Raw genomic sequence first — 7,620 nt, forward strand, 5'->3', positions numbered from 1 at the left:
TGAAGCCTGCCGAATCTCTCAAGACGACGCTGCTCATCGTCCGGCATAGCTGGAACCTCATAGGCTGCAACTGGAGCAACTGGAGCAACTGGAGCAACTGGAGCAACTGGCGGGGCTATGGCTGCTTCCGGTGTCTGAAGTCCCTGAGCAGCCTGCTCAGGTGTGTGAGCAACAGGGGTCTGATGTCCTCCCCCGATCTGGGAAGCAGCTGCTGCAGAAGAAGCTGAGACCGCCTGAGCCAGGCCAGTACAAACTGATAGTATCTGTGCCAAGGTCTCCTGGAGACCAGGAATAGCAATAGGCACTGCTGGTGCCTGCACAGGTGCTGCTGGGACATCGACAACTAGGGTCTGGTCCTGAACAATGACAGCTGGTGGGTCAGCAGGTGCTATCTCTGCTGCCCTACCTCGACCACGACCATGACCGCGTCCACAACCTCTAGTGGGTGGTACTGGTGGTCGACCATCGCGTCCGGTAGCACGAGTTCTCGCCATCTGCGAGAGAATAGAATACAGAGATTTAGTTCTCGAATCACAAAGCCGCATGACAAGAATTTCAAGAATATGGAGTTTTCCAAAAGGTTCTGCAGCCTCTCGAGGAGAAGTACAGGCGTCTCCGTACCGTTCCGCGAGATTCTACTAAACCGGCTCATGACTCGCGAGGCCTAGTAACCTAGGCTCTGATACCAACTTGTCACGACCCCAATCCCGGTCGTGATGGCGCCCAACACTAATGCTAGGCAAGCCCGACCAATTAATTACTCTCAACCCATTTACGCAATCCGTTAACAAATAATACGATTAAAATAGCGAATATCAAGGTTCCAATTCGAATCTAAATAAAATAGTACGGAAAATAATAACGAATATCCAAACATTCCCCAATAGATCTGGAGTCACGAGTCTAGAGCCTCTAGATGTAACAGAGTAATATATCCATAATAATAAAGAAGTCTAGGATACGGAAAGATAAATGAAATAAAGGGGAGGAGTCGGGTCCTGCGGACGTCAGACGCAAACCTCAACAACTCCTGAAAATAAACTTCACGAAAACAGCAAACAGCTCCACTAAGTCTCCGGAGCACCTGAATCTGCACACATGGTGCAGGGAGTAAAGTGAGTACTTCCAACTCAGTGAGTAATAAACATATATAATGGCTGAAAGTAAGAAATTCCGAAATATTACAATATAAAGCTATAGTCAGCGATTCAGCACGTTAAACGGTGAAACAACCACAATACCAGGACAAGTAAGACAAATAGGTAAAATGCAAGAATGCAATGCAATGCACATGACCGCTGCGGCGTGCAGCCCGATCCATTTGGGTACTCGCGCTCACTGTGGGGGTTCAGACTCCGAAGGGGCTCCTACAGCCCAAGCGCAATATCATCGTAGCATTCGCTGCGGCGTGCAGCTCGATCCACACTCAGTATATATATATATATATATATATATATATATATATATATATATATGTATATATATATATATATATNGAATGACATAACCAGAAACTCATAGTGACCCCATAACTCGTCCTGAAAAGCCGTCTTCATAATGTCTGAATCCCTAATCTTCAACTGGTGATAGCCTGAACGGAGATCAATCTTAGAGAATACCTTTGCCCCCTGAAGCTGGTCAAACAAATCCTCAATACGGGGTAGTGGATACTTGTTCTTCACTGTCACCTTGTTCAACTGTCTGTAGTCAATGCACATTCTCATCGTGCCATCCTTCTTCTTCACAAATAAGACCGGTGCACCCCACGGTGACACACTCGGGCGAATGAACCCCTTATCTAGGAGTTCCTGAAGTTGCTCCTTCAACTCCTTTAACTCAGCTGGCGCCATACGATAGGGAGGAATAGAGATGTGCTGAGTGCCCGGCACCAGATCAATACCGAAATCAATATCCCTGTCCGGCAGCATGCCCGGCAGGTCTGCTGGAAACACATCAGGGAAATCCCTCACAACGGGAACCGAATCAAGAGTAGGAGTCTCAGTCCAACATCTCTAACAAAAGCCAAGTACGATAAACAACCTTTCCTAACCATCCGCTGGGCCTTTAAGAAAGAAATCACCCGGCTGGGCACATAATCAGTCATACCCCGCCACTCGATCCTCGGAACACCCGGAATAACAAACGTAACTGTCTTGGCATGACAGTCCAGAATAGCATGGTACGGGGATAGCCAATCCATACCCAGAATCACATCGAAATCTACCATGCCCAACAATAACAGGTCAACTCGGGTCTCCAGACCCCCAATAGTCACCAGACACGATCGATATACATAATCCATAATAATAGTATCACCCACCGGGGTAGATACGTGCACAGGCAAGGCAAGACAACCACGGGTCGTACCCAAATGATGAGCAAAATACGAAGATACATAGGAATAGGTAGATCTGGGATCAAACAAAATAGAGGCATCCCTGTGGCAGACTGAGATAATACCTGTGATAACAGCATCTGATGCAATGGCATCCCTCCTGTCTGGAAGAGCATAGAATCGAGCCTGACCACCGCCAGTCCGGTCTCCACCCCTGGGGCGGCCTCTGGCTACCTGGCCTCCACCCCTAGCTGACTGAGCGGGTGCTGATGAAACATGAGCAGAAGATGAGGGCTGATCCCTCTGCTGAGACTGACTACCACGACGCCGAGGACACTGTCTCCTCATATGACCGAACTCACCGCACTCGTAGCAACTACCCGGCGCTGGAGAAGGGGACTGATGGAAACCCCTCGCTGCTGAAGAACCCTGGGCTGAAGAGGTAGGTGTAGAGCTCTGAGCTGGAAGGGAACTAATTGAAGTCTGGCCCTGCTGAAGTCCCTGATGACCACGCCTGAAGAAACCCCACTGTACTCTGGACGACCTGACTGAGGAGGCCTGAAGGAACGGCCTCTGCCACGCTGGAACTGGCCCCTAGACGGAGCACCACTGAAACTACCTGAACCTCGAGGCCTCTTTGCCTCTCTCTCCTCACGCTCCTGACAGCGAACCGTCTCAATCTCTCGAGCCATGTCAACTACCTCCTCAAACGAGGCACCCATAACCCTCTCTCTGGTCATCAAAATGCGGAGTGAATAGTTGAGGCCATCCACGAACCTCCTAATCCTTACCCGATCTGTCGGGATCATCCAGGTGGCATGCCGAGCTAGCTGCGTGAATCTCAACTCGTACTGGGTCACAGACAAATCCCCCTGAACCAACCACTCGAACTGACGACGCAGCTCCTCCCTGTGAGACTGCAGTACGTATTTCTCCAGAAAGAGAGTGGAGAACTGCTGCCATGTAAGGGGCGCTGCACCAACCGGCCTGCGCCTCTCGAAGTCCTTCCACCAGGTGAATGCAGACCCTGAGAACTAGAAAGTAGTAAAAGCCACACCACTCGACTCTAAGATCCCTGCAGTGCGAAGCATACGCTAACACTTATCCAGAAAACCCTGGGCATCCTCGCCCTCAGCACCGCTGAACCTCGGAGGCTGAAGCCTGCCGAATCTCTCAAGACGACGCTGCTCATCGTCCGGCATAGCGGGAACCTCATAGGCTAGAGCTGGTGCAACTGGAGCAACTGGAGAACCTAGAGCAACCGGAGGAGCTATGGCTGCTTCCGGTGTCTGAAATCCCTGGGCAGCCTACTCAGGTGTGTGAGCAACAGGGGTCTGATGTCCTCCCCCGGTCTGGGAAGCAGCTGCCACAGTAGAAGCTGAGACCGCCTGAGCCAGGCCAGTACAAACTGATAGTATCTGTGCCAAGGTCTCCTAGAGACCAGGAATAGCAGTAGGCACTGCTGGTGCCTGCACAGGTGCTGCTGGGACATCGACAGCTGGAGTCTGGTCCTGAACTGTGGCAACTGGTGGGTCAGCAGGTGCTGTCTCTGCTGCCCTACCTCGACCACGACCACGACCGCGTCCACGGCCTCTAGTGGGTGGTACTGGTGGTCGACCATCGTGTCCGGTAGCACGAGTTCTCGCCATCTGCGAGAGAATAGAATACATGAATTTAGTTCTCGAATCACAAAGCCGCACGACACGAATTTCAAGAATAAGGAGTTTTCCTAAAGGTTCTGCAGCCTCTCGAGGAGAAGTACAGGCGTCCCCGTACCGTTCCGCGAGACTCTACTAAACCGGCTCATGACTCGCGAGGCCTAGTAACCTAGGCTCTGATACCAACTTGTCACGACCCCAATCCCGGTCAAGATGGCGCCCAACACTAATGCTAGGCAAGCCCGACCAAATTAAATACTCTCAACCCAAATACGCAATCCGTTAACAAATAATACGATTAAAATAGCAAATATCAAAGTTCCAATCCGAATCTAAATAAAATAGTACGGAATATAATAACGAATATCCAAACATTCCCCAATAGATCTGGTGTCACGAGTCTAGAGCCTCTAGAACAGAGTAATATATCATAGTCAATAAAGAAGTCTAGAAGACAAATAAAATAAAGGGGAGGAGTCGGGTCCTGCGGACGTCAGGCAACTACCTCAACGACTCCTGAAAATAAACTTCACGAAAACGGCAAACAACTCCACTAAGTCTCCGGAGCACCTGAATTTGCACACATGGTGCAGTGAGTAAAGTGAGTACTTCCAACTCAGTGAGTAATAAACATATATAATGGCTGAAAGTAAGAAATCCCGAAATATTACAATATAAAGCTATAATCAGCGATTCAGAACATAAAACGGTGGAACAACAACAATACTAGGACAAATAAGACAAATAGGTATAAATGCATGAATGCAATGCAATGCACATGACCGCTGCGGCGCGCAGCCCGATCCATTTGGGTACCCGCGCTCACTGTGGGGGTTCAGACTCCGGAGGGGCTCCTACAGCTCAAGCGCAATATCATCGTAACATTCGCTGCGGCGTGCAGCCCGATCCACACTCAGTCCAGGTATATATATGCATGCAAGCCAATCGGGCACAGTCAAATTATTCATTTTAGTTTCAATTATTAGGAATTTTAGAGCTAAGTGTTTAAACCTTTATTTATTTACTAACCATTTCGAGGCAGTGTCTAACTCAGGACTGATATCATGAAATATGCTAAGCATCATGGAAGCAGTGATAAGGATCCCTGAAGGATGCACATGATAGGCACAAAGCCCCAAACAATCCATAAACTCTAAGTAGGATATTTACCAAACAATTTCTAGTCAAGAACGCAGTACGAACATAATTCGGAACGGACTAGGTCACAATCCCCAGTCACAATCGACCCCGCACTCGTCATAGAGTACGTGTCTCGCCTCAATATAGCGTCACAATATGATATACCGGGGTTTCAAACCCTCAGGTCATCATCTACATCTATTACTCACCTCAAGCCGGCCACAAGTCTAGCTCGCTATGCCTTTGCCTTTCGAATCAACCTCTTCGCACGCCGAATCTGATTAAAACCACAACGAATACATTACAATAGGCTAAAGAAACATAACCCAATCGAAAAGACTCGGAAAAACACCAAAATTCACGAAGTTGGAAAAACCCGAGCCCCGGGCCCACTTCTCAAAAAATTATGAAATTCACATTACCGGATTCCTCGTCTCTCCACGAGTCCATACATATAAAATTTACCAAAATCGGAGTTCAAATGCCCCTTCAAATCCCAAATTTTCATTTCAAAACCCAAGCCCTAGTTCTTCAAATTTATACCCAATTTTCCAAGAATTAAAGGTTGATTCTTCAATAAAATAGCGTTTCTAGGTCACGAGACTTACCTCCAATCAATTCCCGTGAAAATCCTCTTCAGTTTCTACCAACCAAGCTCTTAAGGTGGTTAACAATGGAGGAAAAATGAATAGACTCGCGGATGAAATAATAATATAAAAACCCTTCTGCCCAGCGACTTTCGCTTCTGCGGTCCCGCTTCCGCTTATGCGGGACCGCTTCTGCGGCCAAAAATCCCGCTTTTGATTACAGACAGTTGAAAAAGGTGACAGTGAAGAACAAATATCCACTACCTCGTATTGATGATTTGTTTGACCAGCTCCAGGGGGCAAGGGTATTCTCGAAGATTGATCTCCGTTCAGGCTATCACCAGCTGAAGATCAGGGATTCGGATATTATGAAGGCTGCCTTCAGAACTGGATATGGGCACTATGAGTTCCTGGTTTTGTCTTTTGGGCTGACTAATCCCCCAGCCGCGTTCATGCACTTGATGAACAACGTATTTCGGCCGTATCTGGATTCATTTGTTATCGTTTTTATTGATGATATCCTAGTGTACTCGCGTAGCCATGAGGAGCATACTCAGCACTTGAGAGTGGTGTTACAGAGGTTGAGGGAGGAGAAGCTTTATGCAAAGTTCTCCAAATGTGAGTTTTGGCTTGGGTTTGTAGCTTTTCTAGGACACGTGGTGTCCAGTGATGGTATTCAAGTTGATCCAAAGAAGGTAGAGGCGGTGCAGAGTTGGCCCAGACCGTCCTCAGCCACGGAAATTCGAAGTTTCCTCGATTTGGCAGGTTATTATCGCCGGTTCGTCCAGGGTTTTTCCTCTATTGCTTCGCCCTTGACTAAGTTGACGCAGAAGGGTGCACCATTCGTATGGTCAGATGAGTGCGAGGAAAGCTTTCAGAAGCTCAAGATAGCTTTGACCACAGCTCCAGTGTTAGTTTTGCCATCAGCCTCAGGTTCTTACACTGTCGGATGTGTGTTGATGCAGGAGGGTAGAGTTATTGCATATGCTTCTCGTCAGTTGAAGCCTCATGAGCAGAACTACCCCGTACATGATTTGGAGTTGGCTGCTATAGTTCATGCGTTGAAGATTTGGAGGCACTACTTATATGGCATATCTTGTGAGGTATATACTGATCATCGCAGCCTTCAGCATTTGTTCAAACAGAAGGATCTTAATTTGAGGCAGTGGAGGTGGCTTGAGTTACTCAAGGACTATGATATTACCATTTTGTATCATCCGGGGAAGGCTAACGTAGTGGCCGATGCGTTAAGCCGGAAGGCGGTCAGTATGGGTAGCTTGGCGTACATTCCAGTTGGGGAGAGGCCCTTCGCAGTCGATGTTCAGGCTTTGGCCAATCGGATGGTGAGGTTAGATATTTCGGAGACTAGTCGGGTGTTGGCTTGTGTAGTTTCTCGGTCTTCCTTACATGACCGCATCAGAGAGCATCAGTATGATGATCCACATTTGCTTGTCCTTAAGGACAGGGTTCAGCACGATGACGCCAGAGATGTGACTATTGATGATGATGGCGTGATGAGGATGCAGGGCCAGATTTGCGTGCCCAATGTGGATGGGCTTCGGGAGTTAATATTAGAGGAGGCCCACAACTCGCGGTATTCCATTCATCCGGGTGCCGCGAAGATGTATCAGGATTTGAGGCAGCACTACTGGTGGAGGAGAATGAAGAAAGATATAGTGAGTCATGTAGATCGGTGTCTCAACTGTCAGCAGGTCAAATATGAGCATCAGAGACCCGGTGGTGTACTTCAGCGGATAGATATTCCCGAGTGGAAGTAGGAGAGGATTACTATGGATTTTGTGAGTGGTCTCCCTCGTACCTCGAAGAAGTTTGATTCGATTTGGGTGATTGTGGATCGGCTGACCAAGTCCGCGCACTTCATTCCGGTGTGTACTACCTA

Source organism: Nicotiana attenuata, chromosome 10 (genome assembly GCF_001879085.1).
Source record: "Nicotiana attenuata strain UT chromosome 10, NIATTr2, whole genome shotgun sequence".
Lineage (NCBI taxonomy): Eukaryota > Viridiplantae > Streptophyta > Magnoliopsida > Solanales > Solanaceae > Nicotiana > Nicotiana attenuata.